The sequence below is a fragment of the Lethenteron reissneri genome, chromosome 54 (assembly GCF_015708825.2).
Source record: "Lethenteron reissneri isolate LAM-NWPU_2019-01 chromosome 54, ASM1570882v1, whole genome shotgun sequence".
In the NCBI taxonomy this organism is placed as follows: domain Eukaryota; kingdom Metazoa; phylum Chordata; class Hyperoartia; order Petromyzontiformes; family Petromyzontidae; genus Lethenteron; species Lethenteron reissneri.
This window is the reverse complement of record NC_083832.1, coordinates 10,525,452-10,547,546: the sequence shown is the minus strand read 5'-3', so window position 1 is coordinate 10,547,546 and position 22,095 is coordinate 10,525,452. Positions and strand designations below refer to the sequence as shown.

The 22,095-nt window shown below is 46.9% G+C and overlaps 1 pseudogene; it reads left to right on the top strand.

Annotated features, from left to right (window-relative positions):
* LOC133356417 (plasma membrane calcium-transporting ATPase 2-like) overlaps positions 1 to 22,095 on the top strand; it is a 184,615-nt pseudogene that overhangs the window by 87,726 nt on the left and 74,794 nt on the right.

Genomic DNA, 22,095 nt, shown 5'->3' with positions numbered 1-22,095 from the left:
ACATCTCGCACGGCCCGGGTTTTCTCATTCCCCGCTATCGATCTCCCACACGCACATAGACCCCCCCCCCCGTCTTCTTTGTGCTTCTCTCGTGATTTGTTTGCGCAATCGGTTGTTGGTTAGGGAAAACGTCAGAGGGGCGAGGGGGGGGGGGGTGATGGGGGAAGGTAGGGGTATAGGGGCAATGCAATAAATAAATACATGCGGCTAAACTAAATGGGGGGGGGGGGGGATAAAAAATTACATCTGAGATGCTCATTCAATCAGCTCGCCCGTCCAATAAACGCTTTGCAACTGTTTGGCTAAAGAAGAGAAATCTTACGGCAAAGCTTTGCCTTCAACAAATGGGGAAACGCGTCAGAGAATAGGGCCATTGTTCTCATCGAACGTCTGTGGAAAATATCTTCATAGCTCATCAGATTCCTCCAGTGTCAAAACTAATATATATATTCTGATTATGCATTGTTCGTTAAACTTGATTGGCCTACACCAGAGACATTTTCCTACCATGGCCTTGTCGCATCAGCGGTGTTAGACCAGAGAACGCCAAAGGCGAACAGCACAAAAGCGATGCAAATATCGAAGCATTAATAGCTCTGCTTGAGCCGTTATGTAGATTTTGTATGAAGAAACATTGTTGAAATCAATTGATGCAGGAACTTCGCTATTCAAATTACGGATAGATGCCTTGAATATTTTTTCATATAGATTAAATATAATAATTCATGGGACTGCTGGATGAAGGCTTCCCCCACGTTTCCAGTCAGGAGAGATTGATTGGCCATACTTCACCACGCTGGTCAATGTGCAAGGTTCAGGTTGGGAGTGGGGAGGGGGAAGTGGAGGGGCTTAGAGGGTGGGAGGGGAGGATGCTGACTCCATAACCGGTGACATTTTTTAAAATACAAAATGTGTTATTTCTCATCTTTTTCCTTAGGGGAGGGGGGCAGGTAATTGCCATTCTGGGCTCAGGTATTAAAGAGTGTTCTAAGGTTTAGGTGTTTAAGACTGGCCTAAGGTTCAGGAATGTAAGAGTGTTCTAAGGTTTAGGAATGGACCCCATGTATCTTTGTATTCTTGCATAAACGGTGACATTTAATAAGGAAACCACAGAGAGCACGGATCGATCCGGCTTAATTCTCTCGCAAAAGCTTGAAGATCCCAAACAGATCCTCGCTTAACGCTACTGGGCTAGCCGGCTTGTCGAGTCGAACGGCGCCTCATCCCGCAACGCGTACAGACGCCGTGGGTGTTACTCATCACGAGAGCGCTGGCAGTCGGCAATTTACACCGGACTTATTTTATCCCAGTGTCAATACGGTAACACGATCCCCTGTGTGTGTGTCTGTGACTTAATCTCGTCTTTAATCCCAGATTGGGAAATTCTCGGCGTGAGGTTATCTATTGGGTCAGCTGTTTCTGCGTTTTGCTGCATTGCGATTTCTTTTTCCTTTTCCAATTATTCGTCAACTTCAGCCACTCAATTTTCTGGCGAGACCCACGTCCACCTGAATATTATCCATTTACACATTCATTAATATGATTAGTAGCAGGCGCAATTTGGACTTTGAAGGGACGGAGACGTGGGAGGATCAATTAATGGAAGAGAAAATCCCGGAGATTCTGAAAGGAAGACAACACTGACGCCGATGTGCGGTGGAGTGAGCGAGGTTTAAATTTATTCAAGACTACTGCAGCTATGATAGGGTCTCTGAATTAGTCTATGGGTCTCTGTACGAGTATTTGGGTCTCTGTGTGAGTCTATGAGTTTCTGTGTTAGTATATGGGTTTCTGAGTTAGTATATGGGTTTCTGAGTTAGTCTATGGGTGTCTGTGTGAGTCTAGGGTATCTGTGTGAGTCTATGCGTCTCTTTGTTTGTATATGGGTTTCTCTGTTAGTATATGGGTCTCCGAGTTAGTCTATGGGTATCTGTGTGAATCTATGGGTCTCTGTGTGAGTCTATGGGTTTTTGTGTGAGTCTACGGGTCTCTGTGTGAGTCTATGGATCTTTGTGCGAGTCTATGGGTCTCTGTGCGAGTCTATGGGTCTCTGTGTGAGTATATGGGTCTCTGTGTGAGTCTATGGGTCTCTGTGTGAGTCTATGGGTATCTGTGTGAGTCTATGGGTCTCTGTGTGAGTCTATGGGTCTCTGTGCGAGTCTATGGGTATCTGTGTGAGTATATGGGTCTCTGTGTGAGTCTATGGTTCTCTTTGGGAGTATATGGCTCTCCTTGCGAGTCTATGGGTCTCTGTGGGCATTGCTCTATGGGCGGAGTGGAATTCCAAACGACCGGAGCTGCGACAGAGAAGCGACGTTCCCCTCGTAGGGTTCGACAGACGATCGGGCTTGACGAGGAGGAGGGAGAAGGGGGGAGGAGGCCGCTCGCGCCCGTTTGGAGGCTACGAGACGGAACGCACGATGCGATGGCTGAAGCCGAGATGGGCCGGCTGACCCACCTCGCTTGAGCAGTGCCGGTTGAGGCGAAGACGCGGTGGAAGTCGGAGCCGAGAAATGGCAACAATTCATCAAATTCATCTGACGGGAGAAAGGACGCAACAAAAGAAAGCCCCCCATTGGCACTCAGCAGCGGACGTGTGGCTCAGGTGGCCATCGCTACGTCTGTGTCACCACTGAGCTGAGAGTGACATTGCAATTAATATTTAATAGGAAAAATTATTCTGAGGGACAGTTGTAATATTTATTACCTTTATATAATATATGCGATGGGGGGGGGGGGGGGGGGGACATGTACATGACCTTGCCTCAGACATTCCAATGTTAATACAAAGCTTTTAGAATTCCCAAAACTCGGTCTTGGGTTTGGACCTCCAACCCTTGACCTGTGCCCTGTTGTTGAAAACTTAGCGAGCACCTATTAAGGATAGAATCGTAGACATTCTTGGGGGGGGGGGGACGGTTGTGATGAGCAATACACTAAACATCAGCACTGTCTCATCAGTTCTCATTTGTATACAATGCGCCAGGTAAACAGTAAAGGCCGAGTCGACCTAGGGGACGGCCCAGAACCGCTTCAGAGAGCACTCGCCACTGATTTGAGCCGTGGCCAGGAATCCAACTTGGGTGACGACGGCCGTGGCCCAGTGCATGTGAGACACTGTGCCGCTGCTCCGAAACAAAGACAAAGATCCCCCGTATAGCCTTAACAGACTGCTGGGGCAAGTGCTGCAAGTGAGGACCTATGAAGGCCGGCACGGCAGATTTTGTCTCCCTATTGGCGACGTTGACACACCGCACCAGGTACTAATTTGAGGCTGAGGCGACCTAGGAGAGGCCCATCACCGGACCATCACATTAGTAAAGATTACCGGCTCAGTACTGGCCACTGGCGATCTGATTTCATGAACACGCAACTCGACATGTGACACTCCACAACACCGATCGTTGTCGTCCACCACCATCAACGAACATCCACCCATGCTGATGATCGTCCACCAACATTGATGATCATCAGCCTTGTTGGTGGACGATTGTCCACAAACACTGCTGGTTTGCCGCCCCAGCCACAACACTGACCCATCGTACACCAACGCTGAGGATTGACCACCAGCAACGACCATCTTCCATCAACAATGATGAGAATCCATTCGGCCACCATGCCGTGACGATCATCCGCAAACGCTGGTGGTCACCCGCTCAACCACCATCGCTGACCATCGTTCACCAACAACGACCACCACCGTCCATCAACACTGTCGACCGTCCAATTCGCCCACCGTCCCCTGACGATCATCCGCCAGCACTCGCCCGCTCGACCGACGCTCGCCCGCCCCCTCTTGCACTCGCCCGCGTGCGTAGTGTGCGGTAACGTGAGCGGAGGCGCGGAGGACGAGGGCGAGTCGGCCGCCGGGTGGATCGAGGGCGCCGCCATCCTCCTGTCGGTGGCGTGCGTGGTGCTCGTCACGGCCTTCAACGACTGGAGCAAGGAGCGCCAGTTCCGCGGCCTACAGAGCCGCATCGAGCAGGAGCAGCGCTTCTCCGTGATCCGCGCCGGGCAGCTGCTGCAGCTGCCGGTGGCCGACATCGTGGTGGGAGACATCGCGCAGGTCAAGTACGGTGAGTCGGCGGTGTACGGTGCGAAGAAAGTTCAACTTACATTGATAGACTGCATTCTTAATATACAGAAAGGAATGTGTTTGGCAAGGGAACCTCGGCCAATGGTTGAGACTGGTGATGGAGCAGCAACCGGTGATGGGTAAATGCTGTAGCACCACAGCAGAAGGGGCTGTGATATCGGCTGTGGATCCTTGATTGTGTTGCTACAATGGCAGCACCGTATTGTACAATGAGGCCGTAGCGGCTTGGAGAGAGACCTTCCACAGCAGTGAGGTGAGTGGTCATGGCCAAGGCTACGGTTTTTGGAGCAGATATCTTGAATTTGAACAAAGTTAGTGGAACCTTGGCATGGGCTGAAACGCATTCCATTAGATCCTTCCTTAATTTGTTGTTGCAAGGCACCGGGATGTTGTCTGGCAATGCAGACGATTGCCCGCTTCGGCCACTGCCCCACCTCCGATGATATCGCCCCGCCAGCGTTAGCGATGAATGATCGCCAATGCCGGTTGGAGGGGGGAGTCACGGAGAGACTGCCACCGATGATGGACGGACAGACGGATGGAAGGACGGTTGTCGGGTCAAACACACCAATACCAATACCTGCCATTCGCCACTAAGTGACGGTGATGTCACCACAGCGCTACAAATACACACACAGAAGTGGACAGACTGATCAAGGTCAGGCAGACCGATACGGATGGACAGACAGACAGAAGAACAGATGGATACATAGATGCACGTGTAGACAGAGTGACCTACGGACAGACAGATGGACAGATTGAAATACAGACACACAGATAATTCAGATAGATGTGTAGATGACATGCGACAGATAAGACAAAGCCAGACAAATACATGGTAGGGAGACCGACAGTTAAATGAACAGACAGACATGCACAGAGACAGACAATTTCATTCGTTCCCTCCTCAGTCCCCCATTATTACTGAATTAGTCAGAAGAGTTATTTAAATGTTTTATTCTGTTTCATAATTACTTGCGCACCTCTTGCGATAAAAAAAGATCTTGCGCTCGATTGACTCGACTTATTGTGCTAAGAGCAGCGATGCTAATTACGAACTGACGTTAATTACCATCATTTATCGTGATTACGAAACCCCTGGCCCTGTTCAGGTCGTTAAACATCTTTTTTTTGGAACCCGTTGAACTTTTCTTGAGAGAAAAAAAAAAGTTCTCCGACGTGTTTTTTTTCGGGCTTGCGCGGAAACGTCGGGACCACCTCATCCACCATCAGTGATGCTGCTACGCAAACGGCTTGACCGTGGCGTCGTATTTCTGTACTAAATCGCAACGCAGGAGAAAACGCAAAACTGTTGCGTTTGGAGCCGGCGAAAAGTCCAGTGGTTTCTTTACGTTTTTCGAATCCAGATTTCACCCCATTATACATAAAACAAAAACTTCTCAAGTGGAGTGAGTTGATGGTCACGGTTCGGTCACCGCCGATGACTGCACAAAGCCCACATTTTCTAAATTTAATTTGGCTAAATTCCAGCTTTGAGCACGAAAACATGGGAAGTATAGTTTGATTTCCATGCGCCCAACTTATTCATATCAGGGCACTTAGGAAAAACAGCTCCACCCACCAAGTGTTGATAAGAGCTCAACTCAAAGGCATCTCCTCCGACATCTCCCTCCACGGATGGGATTTTTTTTTCGAACACGGCACGATGCGCCACCCCATGAGAGTCCCGATGCTGGAATAAAATTGCGGCACGAGACAAAATTACACCGGTGAGCACACGGGGCCCCACATTGGCACGCGCTCATCTCACAGTGGAAACGGCCGTTGCTGTCAAGAGTAATGTCGTAACGATTTGACGCCTCCGCTGACCTCCTGCCCTCGTTCACCACCACTCCCCCACCCCCCCACTCCTCTGCCCAGGTGACCTCTTGCCTGCCGACGGGATGCTCATACAGAGCAACGATCTCAAGATCGACGAGAGTTCTCTCACCGGAGAATCGGACCACGTGCGCAAAAGCATCGACAGGGATCCAATGCTGCTCTCGGGTGAGGCTTTACAAAATCTTCATCAGCTGATGATGTCATCATCATCATCATCGTCGCCGTCGTCATCCACGCAGCAGGAGCAGCAGATTGCGTCATAATCATTGTAATTGAAGCAGAAGGCGCTCTCGTTATCAGGGGAAGACATTTCATTAGGAGCAGCAGCAGCAATGATCATCTTCATCATTGGTAGCAGCTATCATCACCAGCAACAGTTGGAGTTATCTCAATTACAGCAGAAATATCAGAAGCAATTATAGCCAGTATCATCATAGCAGCAGCAGTAACTATGATCATCAGGAGGATAAATTTCAGCAGCATCAGCAGCAGCGTATATAATCATCATCAGCTTATAAAATCATCATCAGCAGGAGAAAATCCAGCAGTAGAAGCAACAGGAACAGCAGCTATCATAATCGTCATCAGCAGTAACATGATGATGGTGTTATCATGATGGCGATGATGATAATCATATTTTATTCCAAATTTGCAGTGGATTAGTGGATTACCGCATTGTGCTATGAATCTGACAAACCCCACAACCCCATGCCCAGGCCCTAATCATATACCACAACCCCAGGTCCTAATCCTATACCTCAACCCCAGGCCCTAACCCACAGCTCTAGGCCCTGATCCTATACACAACCCCAGACCCTCACCCATAACTCCAGACCCTCACCCACAACCCCAGACCCTCACCCACAACCCCAAACCCTAACCCTCACCCACAACCCCAGACCCTCACCCACAACCCCAGACCCTCACCCACAACCCCAGACCCTCACCCACAACCCCAGACCCTCACCCACAACCCCAAACCCTAACCCTTACCCACAACCCCAGACCCTTACCCACAACCCCAGACCCTAACCCACAACCCCAAACCCTAACCCACAACCCCAGACCCTCACCCACAACCCCAAACCCTAACCCATAACTCCAGACCCTCACCCACAACCCCAGACCCTCACCCACAACCCCAGACCCTAACCCACAACCCCAAACCCTAACCCACAACCCCAAACCCTAACCCTCTTCCACAACCCCAGACACTAACTCACAACCCCAAACCCTAACCTTTACTCACAACCCCAGGTCCTCACCCACAACCCAGGCCCTCATCCATAATTACACCTCGGCAATCATTAAATTGTGCAGAAATAAGAGAAAAATTACAGGAGTAATAAAAAGCACCGTGCGTCGGATATGAATGGAAGATCGTTGGGGGAATGACAGCTCTATAAATCGGGGTTAAGTTTTTTATTCTTCTCCCAAATGTATTTTTACGTAAAAAAAAATCAACAACTCATTTTTTGATGCGAAATTATAATAGCTCTGTTATTATTATTTTTTGACATCATGAATGCTTCAGTGGAACTTTTAATATCCAAGCGTGGTTTTGTGAAAAGGTTCTCGTTTCTTTTGGTAGAATTAAGACATCAATTTGTCATTTGTATTTTAAAGCTGTCCTAGGCACACACACACACACATGCATATGATCATACATTATGCATGTGTGTATGAACATGATGCATGTATATATGAAAATTATAAATGTGAATGATTATTATACATGCATGTATGAAAATTATACACGTAAATATGAAGATTATACACGTAAATATGAACATTCTTTGCAATCTGGTCATTGGCTCCAGCCACAGCATAATTTTCATTTGCAATACATAACGTTGTTTTAGCAGGTGTAACCAACAGAGGTCGATAACATGCTGTACACTAAAGCCGTCCTTTTAAAATTAACTATTTATTTAAGTGGTAAAGAATGGCAAATTCCCCTAATAAATAATCGGCAGGCATTTACATTTCTTGAAACCACCGAGCTTTCAACACGGGTCTGTGGAATTTCGCGGAAGTAATTTTTTCAAGTACATTGCTCTCGAAAAATGATGGAAAAATAACCTTAATTAAGTCTTGTAAAACACAAGCCTGATTGTAACAGTGAGAACAAAAACAAATATATAGCGTTGGCAAAGTTGTTTCTTTGACACATTGTTGGCGGAGAAAGTCTTGGTGAAGGTGAACTTGACGCCTAGATTTTTTTTCCTCTTCAAACTTCGAAACGACTTTTGTGAGACCCCCCCTCCACCCCCTTTCCCTCCCCCCTCTCCAAAAACAAACCCCTCGACAAACACTGCGGCCTTAAAAATGAAAAATGTAACGACGGTCGACGTTCTGGGCAACGGCACTTGTTTTCGCAGAACATTAATCGTTCATTTTTCGATTTAAAGCTTTCGTGACTGCAGATATTCATATTCTTGGTTCTTTTATTTTATAATATTTTAAAAATTTTATTTTATTATGTTTAATTTTAATTATTTTATTATTTCCCTTCTACGTGACTTTACCAAAAGAACCAAGATTATGAATCGTTCATTGTTAACATGTGGGTCGCGCGCCGCTGCCAACACAGCACCGCCAACTTGTTTCGTTTGTAAAACCAGTGGCTGGCAGAGGTTCGAATCCAGGTGAAAGGGATCGACTCGGCACTTCATACCCAGTCGGGTCAATAAAATGCATACTACTTGAGAGGATGGTGTTCCCCTGTGAAAAACACACAACAACTAATCCCTGTCAGAGAAATGTGGAGTTTCCATCCATGAATTAAGGCTTTTAAACAGTGGAGGAGCACTGCTCCAGACTTTTTTGAGTGAGAACCCACTTTAACTTTCGATAATTAAATGTATTGCTAATTGCTCCAGTTCCGTAAATTTACATTATATTTTGACCAAATGTATTCCAATTTGTACCACTGGCGTCTTGTCATGCACGAAGATGCGTCCTTATTCTCTTTTGACGCAGTTAGGAAGGGTCACATTTTCCCACACACTGTGCTCTCGTATTGTGGGATGACAGTGCAATCGATACTTTACTTCTCAGAGTTGCAATTTAGCAAATTTAAGTGAAAAAAAACTAATTTCACGTGATGGTTTATGGTGTAATCATTGTTGACTGCGGTTGAGGCCATAATCTGTCCGGACTTGAGGACTTGTTCTAATCATGGCTAAATCTTGTTTAAACTTCAACAAGGATATCTCCAATGTCACATTTCGTGTCATCACTACTTTTAGCTGCTGCGGTTTTAAAAATAACTTGACGGATCGACGAAAGGTGAAACAACAATAGCTTAATGGAACAAGACAGAATGAAAAAGGGAATGTAGAAAATTATTTACAGAATTTGCATTTTTATAAATAAGGAGCCTAGTGGCCAGAACAGTTACGAATGGAACCTAATAAGTACATGGTTCAGGATCGATTTTTTCTTTCAACGGGGGTCCCATATTTTACATGGAGTGCTATGGGCTATAACTCCTGGTTATCAAGCAGCAATTGTTAAACAAGCCAGACTGTTAATGAGACCCAGAATGTTGAAACTGGTCCAGAGTGTGCTTGCTTAAACAATTGCTGCTTGAAAATGTTGGTCCAAATATGTCGATAGGCTGACAATTAAAATATATGATAAATATATTCGGAGGCCGCAAATAGAGTTTGCTTATACAGTACAGTATTTTCGTATTCTAATAAATTACAAGAGTATTTTTCTTCCAGTTGTTACCAACCTATGTAAGTGTTGTCAAGAACTATTGTAAACACTACCACAGGCAACCGTGTCCTTTTGTTCAGGAAAGCCTCATCAAGTCTCAAGACGTTTTGTTTCTTTCTTTGTGAACGTTTTGTCCAATTCCCTTTTCAATGGGCGCGTGGCACCATGTGTACGGATAGCAAGGGGGCATCATCCATGTCAGGGGAGAAGACGCTCAAAGCTTTACGCAGACGAGTTAGGAACCTACTCGCTGAAGTACTGGCCACCTTGCAGCCCAGTCGGTTGGAAGTCTCGCAGCACCAAACTATTTAAAACTTTATATATATATAGTTTTTACTAGGTAAGGCCCACTGAGTTGTGTAGCTGTTTTTTCAGAAGCGATCTGGCCACAAGTAATAGCTCGAGGAAGTTGCCTATCATGTGGAAATGTGTAGCTGCCAAATACTCTGAACGCACATTGATTCTAAACGTGAAGGGAAAAACCAAGTTGGCCCTGAGAAAAATCCACATGACCACAGGGAGAGAGACATGCAAACTCCAAATATATAGGCGTCAGGGTCGGCATTGAACCCAAGACCTCCTGTATACCTGGCGATGTAGTTCACATCCCACCACCGTGGCACACCAACCCTTAGCGCCAAAGCCACTGTGCATGAGAGGTCCTGTGCCTCGATTCGCAACAGAAAGGTCATTGGGAGACCGAGATGGTTAGAAGGAGTTCTTGCCCTAACGATCGTTGTTGGTGAGGTGTTCACTGTCAGGGCTTGGCCTAGCTTTCTCAAAAGCCTTAAGGATATCTTACCCCTCCTGGGTTTTCTCTGATTACGTCCATGAAGCCAAACATCCCAAAGGAGGACCTGCCTTCAAAAATGTATTGAGTCTCAGCGATTCTCTATTGGACAAATAATTGGTATTATTACTGCGTAACTAAGAATCTCGTTGATTTTCGATTTGATATTGCATTTAAGAACAAACTAAATCTGTCGCTGAGTGGCTTTTGGGTTCCCAGAATATCACTTGAGCTATCACCAGTTAAATAAATAACTAAAGCGTTAACTAAGTGCAATAAAATCACAACCCTCGCGCAATCACCGATTCACAATGGCCACCATTGTTCATTTTGTTTGTATTTTGTGCACAAAAGCAACATATTTTAACAACAACAACAACACAAGATGCTTCTCGCAGATTAATAATACATTCATTTTAGAATTTCTTTTCATTACGACTGAGTGCCCTATTGATTTTTGTTTGCAGTCCGTATCATTTCTCCTGTCGGAACGCGCTTGAATTATTTATTTACAGACCTATTAATTTATTTACGAGTTGTAATGCTTCGCCATCAATGCGGCTGGGTGGTTGCGGTGATGAGGTGCAAGTACTTCCATCACAATCCCGACGGCTGGGAAAGGGGTGGACTAAGTTCACCATCGCCGCCGGGAACCGATGAAATGACGAGAGTGCCGCATTCTGCGGGATTGTAAGACGCTCAATAGACTTATACAAATCTGGTCACGTACACACGATTAATAGATGCACCACCCCCCCCCCCCCAAACTCTTCATGTCACTGTTATAGTAAATTATAGAGGTTACTTGAACTTGTATCTAATTGTTTCAGGCACATATTTGTACTTTTATATTATTCGAGTGCATTTCATTTTCCGTATTCATCAACAACAATCATATTGCAGCAATGTTATCTTCATCATCATCATCATCATCGCCGCGACTTTGATTGCTGTTGAGGATTATGATAATGGTGACAATGATGGTGAAACTGCTGCTGTTGATACCGCTGCTGGTGGCGATGACGATGATGTTGATGACCGTGTCGGTGCTAATGGCGATTGACCATGGCGATGATGATGCTGCAGGTACCCACGTGATGGAGGGCTCGGGCCGAATGGTGGTCACGGCTGTTGGCGTCAACTCCCAAACGGGAATCATCTTCACGCTCCTGGGAGCGGCCGAAGAAGGCGACAAAGACCAAAGTAAGAGGGCCTTCACTGGGTCCACAAATCAGCCAATAGCCAGGCTACAATCAAGGCGCGGTCTAGTTACCGCTTGGTCCCAAGCAGGTCACAGTGAATCCTCAATCATGAGTACAGTCATGGACACCATCAGGCCGCAGTTATGTTACAATCAGGACACAATTAGACCATAATTATGTTACGATCAGGCCACAAGTGTGCTATTGTTATGGATGTTGCATTTAGGACATAACAAGGCCACAATCATATGAAAACACTTACCCCATTGTTTCAACAGGCAAGATCTATCCGGCGACCTCTGGATTGTAAATCCAGTCGGCTTACTCTTACACCACCACTGCGGCAGTGTCCACACTTCACTTCCAGAATGCACGTACATGTGAGAGCACTAACCCGTTTAGAACCGTTGTGACGTTTCGGTATGCTTGGCAAACCGTGGCATTAATCTCGAATGAACCACAACGAAAAAAGACACGGCCAATAAACGCTACTACAAATGTGTTTACACCCATTTTTAATCGCACTTGTTCTGACCTCTATGTCTTTCAAACACATACGATTGCTTTAAGCCAAGGTGCGGTGTGTATAATTTATATATAAAAAAAAAACACGAACAACAAAACATTAATAGCTTTTCCTTTGAGCTGCAATGAAACGCTGTTGTGAAAAATTAATTTGGGTCGCTTGTTCTCACCTTGAACAGTGCGACAGTCCTTTTCATCACCGAAAATATCAAATGAAAAAAGAGACACGCTCACCCGCACACGCAAACAAAGACAAAGGACCCCCGTCTAGCCGTTACGGGCTGTTGGGGCAAGTGGTGTTAGCGAGCACTTGTCAAGGCCGGTAGCGGCGGCGCACGAGGGGGTGGGTGGCATTCGTCTCTTCAGTGCTGCATGTTACACACCGTGCCGGATACACATTTAAGGCCGAGAGGACCTTGGAGAGACCCAAAACCAGTTGAAATATTAGTCCCTGTTATTGGTCGACAGTGGGCATCGAACTCGGGTCGCTGGGTTTGCAGCGCTGTTAACCTAAACCACCACACTGCTGCAACTCCACACACGCGCACGCTCGCGCGTATACACAGCGCACGCACGCACATAGCAATCTCATATCTTTGCCTTCGGGCTAAACTAAATGTGGAATGTTACACCCATGGGGATTTTACGTGCCTCTTATAATTAATCTGCTCACTAGATTATGTAGGTTGGTGTGTTTTTGTTATACTTTATATATACACACACCCACAGTGTGATGTGTTAAGGGAGAATAAATAGCTCGCAAGCTTGGAATAGAATAACGGCAAGAAAGAATTGAGGACATAAAATCGGGAAAGAGGTGGTGGCGCTGGGCGGACAAAGGTAGGTGACCGAGACGAGCAGCGGAGTGGCACCCAGAGGCTGGCAGCCATGGGGGGATGGGGGGAGAGCTGAAGCCACGTGGTGATGACGATGAAGACTGCAACTATGGTCCTCAAATTAGATTATTGACTTGGTTAACAAGTAGAATATACAGAGCTCGATGGTGGTGATGAAGATGGTGATGAGACTGCAAAATCAGACCGAGGTCTGTGATGATGGAGATTGTAAAAGTAGTCATTTGACGTCTGCGACAATGATGATAGACACTGCAAAATCAGACCTTAGAGGTCTTGTTCATGGCAGTGAAACACTTGCAGAATCTGGCACGAGGATGTAGATGATGGGCCAGACTTGCTGGTATTCATCCAGCACCCCCCCCCCCCTCTCTCCTCCCCCCTCCCACCCAGGGATGAATCTTCTGTACTCAGGGCCACTGTTCAATGCACGAAGCAATTACGATCGGTCTCGTTTGTAGAATCTCATTCCCATTTCAAAATGTTCCGTCTCGTTTGCACAGTTTTGTTCGCATCATTAATTAACCCACGCGAGATGTCTTCACATCACGTGCATACAATTTGCATCAATCACAGAGCCGAGGGAGGCAACAGACGCGAGAAGATGATGAATCACCCGGTCCCCCCCCTCTCTCCGTGCAGGCGCTTAGATGGATATTTGCGACGCGAGGCGATGTGGAGACGGTGACGACTTGGAGAGGCCTTCACTCAGTAGCGGATAAACCATAATTGTCGATGATGAAAACCAGAGAATGTCGATTGTTACATACGTGATTTAATGCACCTATCATTAGCGTAATAATCTATATTAATTGATGAATCAATAGATCATGACGCCTACAACTTAGTAGCAGCAACTCTTTCGTCTTGTTTAGATATTTTGCAACAATGCGTCCATGAATGAACAGGCGCTGCACATTGTTTCACCATAGCAAGTATTTGCTGGTCTATGGCATTGTTGTTTGTGCCACCTCACAAGCTGGCCTTCGACAATACTTTCATGGCCAGGGTGCGCCGGGCTCAGGGAACTCGTGATGGGCAGGTCAGGGGGCAAAGAAAAAGCACGGCTTAAATCATCGACTTCAATCCTGGGTCTCAGCCATCCGTGATGGAACTGGCTTTCTCGCGGGCTGTATTTGAATGGTGTCCCAAATGGAAGGGAATGTTTGAGATGTATATAACCGTGAGCTGTGGTCAGAGCAATTTCGCACGCACTGCTGCTTTGAGAAAGTCGGAGGAGATTGATCACCCCCCCCCCCCCTCCCAATAATATCGAAGTTACAAAGCAAGCGCTCGAAAATCTCGTGAGGTCACTTGGAAGTTTTTAAAAGAAAAATTTCCGTCGCTAACGGATTCATCAACCCGGTCACCGAATGAGGGCACTAAAGCCAGCCTCCGTGCGCAATGTCCCAGCCTCTCCCACACGGACCTCAAAGCTTCATTCACGAGGAGAGGGCAAAAGGTGTCGGAAAGGTCACCGCAGGGATGAACGATACAATGAAGTCAACAAGTTCGTCAAGAACATTGTGGCCTTGAAAGTGAGAATATGTAGCCAGCGTCCTTTCGAGAAGTGTCCCTTCTCCATAGCACATGACAAGAGTGGATAAGAGTTGCAGGACTGCACCTCCTATTAACACGGTTGGCTACGTATGGTACGAAAGAAGTTCAACAAACATACATAGAATGGGACCCTGACGGTGTATGAAATAATGTAACACTTGCATTCATCTCGCCATGGTAGAAAGATGTTAACTGCCTCATCTGGTATATAGGAGGTCGTGGGGTCGATCCTGACCCTGACGCCTGCTGCTGTATATTTGACGTTTGCTTGATCTCCCTGTGGTCGCGTGGATTTCTCTTCGGGTCAGTCAGTTTTCCCCTCCACATTTAGCAACAAGCGTTGAGAGCATTTGGCAGCCATAGATTCCCACGTGATAAGCCACTTCGTTGAGCTACCATTTGTGGCCAGGTCGCTTCTTAAAAATAGCTCTATAGCTCAGTGGGCCTTACCTGGCAGAATAAAAAGTTGTTCATAGTTTTAGATTTTGACTATAATGGAATGCGTTATCTCCTAGACAGGTTATTTTAGCCGAGGGGACCCTCCAATGGCAACTTCTTCCTCTGCGGCACAAGACAGCTCGCAGCACTGGGCTCCAAGTGAACATGCGGCTGCCAGGAGGGGACGATGGTTGCTCAGTGTAATTCAAATGCAGTCATTTGCGGGTCATTTCTGAGACTTGGCAAATTTGGGCCACCCCAGATGGCAAAAAATCCAGTTGTACCTACATTTTTAATTGACGACGACTATCAATGCTGCGGCGGGACTCCGCGAGCCTTGGATAGTTCACCGACTAATGCGAGGCGTGACCTGGGGTTAAACGACAGCTTCGCTAAACAACCTCTGATGATTCTGTGTCGTCGCAATCGCCGATGAGCAGAGAGACTTCAAAGTCGAGGTCAGGATGCTCCGTCAACGTGATGCGGTGGAACCTCCCCACCGATGTTGTGTCGAAACGCGTGGGAGTGATGTCTTACGATGTCACCACTGTGCCACAATGCTAGTCACTTAGAGTGCAATAACTCTTATTCACTCCTACGTATGTCTGTATGTTGAACTTTTATCGTAGCCAACCGTGCTAATATCCAACACACCCTTGAAATGATACTGGGGCCAATTTTAAAAAAATATATTAATCACAGTTGCTGAGCACTGCAGTCGACCCAAAGGTCCAACATGCCAAGTGGCCGGCAAATCAAGTTTGCCAAGGTGCCAGCGACAAACAGCACTCTTAAAGGCGTTATGAACGTCACGTGTTTTGGCACCGAGTAAGGCCATACACGGGGGGGGGGGGGGGCGCTTGGGGGCGGGGGGTAGAAAAGGGAAGAGACGGGAATGAATTTCCCAGTGGAAGCAGCCACAGAGGTAAAGCGGAAGAACGATAAGTGTTGTCGCCTGTGGAGTTGTGGTCGCATGCCAGTGCTGGACCCATCCTGAAAAAGGATGACTAAGACTCAAGGAGACTTTCCTGGTTTAAATAAAGAACATTATTATAATTGTTTTTTACCCTTTTATCTGGCAACAAAACTGACACCTTTTTTTACAAGGAGTCATGTTTGCATTAACCACAATACCTGCGGTCGGAATGCAAACAAAAAACACAACTCTGATAATGTATGCCACTGTCCTTGAAATTGATTGGTCCACACCCGAGACAGCTTTTCTTAGAGCCTAGTTTCACATGGTGTTGGACCAGATGACGCCAAAAGGCGCCTTTTGGCGTTATCTGGTCCAATGCAAACATGACTCCTTGTAAAACAAAGGTGTCAGTTTTGTTGCCAGATAAAAGGGTAAAAAGCCAATTATCATATTTTGCTACTGGTAAAGGAGGTTCCAATGGTGCAAGAATATTATTGTTATTATTATCATCATCAAGGAGGCGTATTTAATTGACTGCAGTTGCAGTTCTGTGGTATCACCTTGCAGGTTTAAATGAAGGATATTATTATTATTATCAAGAGGCATGTTTATTTGACTGCAGATGCGTTTCCATGGCATCGCCTTGCAGGGCCATTTTGCCTAACGAACTGCGAGGGCTCTATCGGGGCCCTTCCTCTACTTCCTCTTCTTGTGACATGATTTGATATAATTTGTGATAAGAAAAAGGTCCAGGGGAAAAAAAACAAATCCACGTCAAAAGTGACGAGTGAACTCATGCCAGGATAACGATGAGACTGATGCCATCAAATGAGATCAGCTCATTCCAGTGATCCGTCACCGAGGCATGAAGGGTAAGGCTGGCATCTTTCTGCCGTCAGCTATTACGATGACCAGCGCCAGCCCTCTGCTCTTGTCTGGGTCATGGATACTGAATATTTTACGTAGATTTGAAGCTTTCGTGACTGCAGGAATCCATACTCTTTAGGTTCTTTCGGTAAAGTCACGTAGGTACAAAATCAAATAAATCACAACATTTCATCAGGTGGGTAAAACCACAGCAAGAAAAAAAAAATTCTTGCACTTTAGCAAAAAATTTTCTTGCCGTGGTTTTCCCACCTGACTGATGATTGCTTGTGTTGCAATCGAAACGTCGTGATTTATTTTCTTTTATACCTACGTGACTTTACCGAAAGAAGCAAAGAGTATGTTTTCCGTAGTTGTCGGTGTCACAGGTGACAGCACAGTCCGAATTGTGAAAACATTTAAAACACAATCACTAATTAATGCCAAGCGGGGCGCGTGGGCTAAGTGCAGTGCCCCCTGGTTTGTGAATTAAAATGTTGCTCGTAGGGCTCTGAGTTGTGGCTCTGCGACAGCTAGCTCCGTGGGCCGTTCTCTTAATGACGCTCCGCACCGTGAGAGTTCTGACTGGACGCTTAGTCTCATGACGATGCGAATAGAAGCAACTGGAATAGATGACAAGATACGCAAACAAACGTTAAACCATGCAAACAACATTTCAGGACATTACGCATTGGTGTGAGGCACGCTATTAGTTTTCTCGAAGCTCCATGGTTCGCTGTGTAGTTGATTTTCTTACATTTACAAAGAAGCCCTGGCATCAGAAGCCTGTACCGAGTTGCGACTTTAAATTTATTCTACCCCCCCACCCCTTATTCTGTCAGAGACGACGTGGAGGCCAAATCAGATCTATCCGCCTCTTTCATTCCCACACCAGCTTCACGTCGCCCCTTCTTTTAGTTCGCAATCATTCTTCACCGTGCCGAATCAGCACACGTGTGACACTCCTCTCTTCCAGGCAACTAGGAATGAACAATAATTGCTGCGTTTTCCAGCTGTGTACTCATTTTATTGTTGTTGTTGTGACGGGTTGGTTGTTTCTCCTTTACAGATTTTTAATGATGGAAATGCTGGTCTACCAGCAGACACGCACGTCCCAGTGTGCTTGTGTACGCTGATGGGGAGCGGTGGCAGTGACGGTTAGCGCGTTGCGCTACGAACCCGGCGACCCGAGTTCGCTTCCGCGCTCACGGCCAACATCAGTGACGGTTTTTTTAAACCGGCCCTGGGCCTCCCTCAGGTCGACTCAACCTCAAATGAGCACCTGGTGCGGTGTGTAAACTTCGCCACTGGGGAGACAAAGGCGGCCGGGCGTGGTGCTCGCCACTCACCCCATCGTGTGCCGTGCCGGCTTACATAGTGCCCAGTAAACGGCACTTGCCCCAACAGTCTGTTAAGGCTATATGGGGGATCTTTATCTTTCGTGCGTGTCTGTGCACTCATACCCATGCAATCCTTTTCTCCTTGCACTATGGCTGCCGAAATTAGGAGCTCCCAGAAGGCTGTGCAGTGGATGGACTGTGTCAAGAAAACGTGCATGTTTTATGTCTTCTCTTTGACTTTGCTCCTCGGGGTGATCGCTTGTTTTGAAATCGGCCAAAAATTGTATGAGATGAGTAAATAAACAAAGGCAGGAGAAAACAATTTGCGAGCCGCGATCTGTCTCCATTTAAACTAATTGTGGAAAAAATGCTACCAAGGTCCCTGGCTCCTTATTTTCGAAACAGAAGTGTAAATGAGTGCAAATTAGAAATCCGTTAATGCGATTTATTTCAGCTCCCTCGTGGCTTGATAAACAATGCCAACAAGCGTCATCTTACACCCAACAACCGAGTGGGCAAGTGACGCAACATTTTATATCAATAGGGGGTGCTGAGAAGGGGTATGTTTTGATACATCACAAGTCTCCAAATGCCAATTACTCGGGGCTGTTTGAGTATACAACTTGCCAGCGGCTTGAGGGGGGCGAGAGGCTCGCAAATCCCAAGGTGGTGAGATCAAATCCTGTTTTGGGGAAGGGGGCTTGACGCAGTCCATCATCTCTTCGAAGTGTGGGGGTGGTCGATAAAATAGGTAGAACTTTGTGCAGAAGTCAACGTAGATGGATACAACTTAATATCTAATAAAATTTCTGTTGTATTGCCAGTTCGGGTGAAACTTATTGTTATTGTTATATTTCATACTTTGATACTGGTAAAAAAAGGAACCATTATATAGTAGTAGTAGATGGATGTACTCACCTCTGCCACAGGAACATGTAATTTCTACCAGAGGCTCAGACCTGTAAATACGTGATGAGAACTACCTCAATGCTCATGAGCTAGAAATCACTTGATTACATTTCCTTGTGCGCACATACCAGAATTTGGTACTTTATCATCAGAGTAATCCCAAGTACCTGGGTGCCTTAATGGTTTCCATTTGCATTCTTTTATCGATCCCCTATTGGATAAAGGACTTACCGACATCGTGTCGGTCATGGGGGTTGTTGGTCCATACTTCACTATGCTGATCCCGTGCGGGTTGGTGACCAGTTCAGATGTCACTCGCCACCGACGTTAGCCGTGGCCATCATCATCATCATCATGCCCAACAGGCATGATGTACGTATATCCAACTTCTTTCACACTGTACGAAGCTAAGCGGAGGCTCGAGATGACGACGGATGATGACGACGATGATGGGCTGAATCAACCCTCAACCGGGATTTAAACCCACGTCCTTCTCAACCCTGAATAGACTGTTGGGGCAAGTGCTGTCAGACAGCACCTACGATGGGCCGGAATGGCACACGAGGGAGTGGGTGGCCAGAACCAGGCCCCGATCGCCTTTGTCTGCCTAGTGGCAATATTTACACGTCGCACAAGGTACTCATTTGAGGCCGAGTCGACCTAAGAGAGGCCCAGGACCGGTTCACATAATCGTCACTGGTGTTGGTCGTGAGCGGGGACGAACTCGGGCCGCCGGGTTCGTAGCGCAGCGCGCTGACCGCTGCTACACCACCGATCCCCAAAACCACCACTCTCACACCAACCACACGTCGCTGTCAGCCATCTCGGCAGTGTAGGGCATCTGAAGGTCACGTGGCGAGAGATTCGCTTTCTCGGCTTTTTGGTGGCGGGCGCCGTGCGTCTCGGTCGCAGATACTCACGCTCGGGAATCCGTCCATCGCAGGCGGGAAGCTCTGCAGTGTGGCTCAGGCCGTGATCCCACAGCCCCTATTACAGCACATGTTCTCAGTGCACTGCTCCGCTCTATAAAGCACCAGGCCTGCCAGGCAATCCGCCAAGTCCCACACTGTCTTCATGGAAATCCTCAGATGCTCTTTCGATATCAGGATTGGGTGCGATGATCTCAAAGAGGTGCTTAGCCTGTGCATGTCCGGTAAATGGAGTTCAACATACATCATATAAATTCCGTGAAAATTTTACAGTTTAATATTAATGTATACTTTTTTACACATTCGAAATATGTACTCCGATTTAATACAAATATGTATCATGTAATTGCACCAATAATATCAGTAATCTAGGTTCGGTAGCAGCACGATGAGAATGCTAGATTCAGAAGACAGCAAGTTGAAATGTAGATGAATGCGGTTATTATCGGAGGAATCTGCCGCATGACTCCCCTCCTGTCAGTGAAATTGCCACGGACAACAGGAGTTGCCAGTAGCAGCTGCAGCAGCGTCATTGGTGTGCCGTGGACAACTCGGTAATAGGATGAATATTCATCCACTTTAAGGTGTAATGTTCCGCGGGTGAGGAATTTGCAGGTAGATAGGAGTGGTCGGGGAAAATATTCTTGCGCATGAGAGGACCTATATTATATTTTTCGTTCAAAGTGGCACGGTTGGCTACGTACGGTGCGAAAGAAGCTCAACTTACATACACAAGAGGTCATCAGGGCCAACATCTGCCTTCCTTCTGCTAGATCTCTCAGCTCTTGTTTAGCACTTGATACCCAGGCCCGTAAGGCCGCTTCAATCTCGTCATGGCCACCTTCTGGATCCCGAGTGCTCCCCTTTGGCGTGGAACTCTTGGACACGTTCGCATTTGTCCGTGTCATGGTTTTACTTTTGTTAAAAGATTGTGCGTGTGATTTGTCTTTAACTAGGCGTGGAATGTTTGGTTGCTATCAAGTTGAAGTTACTGCATGTCGTTAAAATTATGCATATGCTCATTTTATACTTTGACTCGCATCATATTTTTCAATAACATCTTCATTACCACCACCACCACCACCACCACCTTTGTCGTATCATTTGTGGACCACTGTTCCATCATCATCGTCATCATAATTAACTACGCAACAATAATTTACTATAAAAATCATCACCACTACATCATTACCAACTCCTGCCACCACGACCACAATACTCACCACCACTACCAACTCTATGCTGAATACCATCACCTTCACCGCTATAACAACCACCTCAAATGCCATCTTTATTTACACCACCCCCATTCGCACCTATTTTTCACCACTCATATTCCCACTTACCCCACCTTCACCACCTCCATAACTTCCAACACCACCTTGCGTTCGCACATCCACGACCTCCACCACACCTGCCTCATTTCTATCACGACCACCGCCGCCACTCATTAACTTCACCATTACCACTACAACCACCATTACCTGCATTGTCAAATCCATCACCTCCACGTGAATTCAAAAATCTGCCACCACATCCATCATCACCTCCGTCGCCTTCACAACCTTTCGCCGCCACCTCCGTCCCAAACCGCCAACGCCACTGCCTGCACTCAGGAAAGCCAGCTGGTGTGGAGGAGGGCCAGCCCCCCAGGGGTTCGTCCCCAGCGGCCCGCAGTTCTGGGCCCCGGGCCTCGTGCCCAGGGCCACGCTAATTCCGCCGCGAACCCAAACCCGGGTGTCTCCAACGGTACGTGCCACCGCCGTTCCGCCCATCTCCCCGGCGAAATTAATGGCAACTCCGCTGCAAATCGCCACAGGGACGGCACTCCACCCTGGGCCACTTGAACTCACCGCGCCTTCCCAAGTTCGCCGAGCTGCACAAAGAGGCTCATCATTTGGCCGTGTCTGAGCTGAACGAGAGTCAGCACTGACGAATGCGCTGTTCCGATCGGGAGCTGCAGCTGCCCTTGAACAAACAAAGTTACCAAGTATGGCGATTGGATCGTCTCAGCCCATTATTGTTGGCAGCGCAATAAATAAATCAAAGTTGAATTATTTTTTCTCAAAAGTAAATCCGGGTCTGGGAAATAAAGATGAGC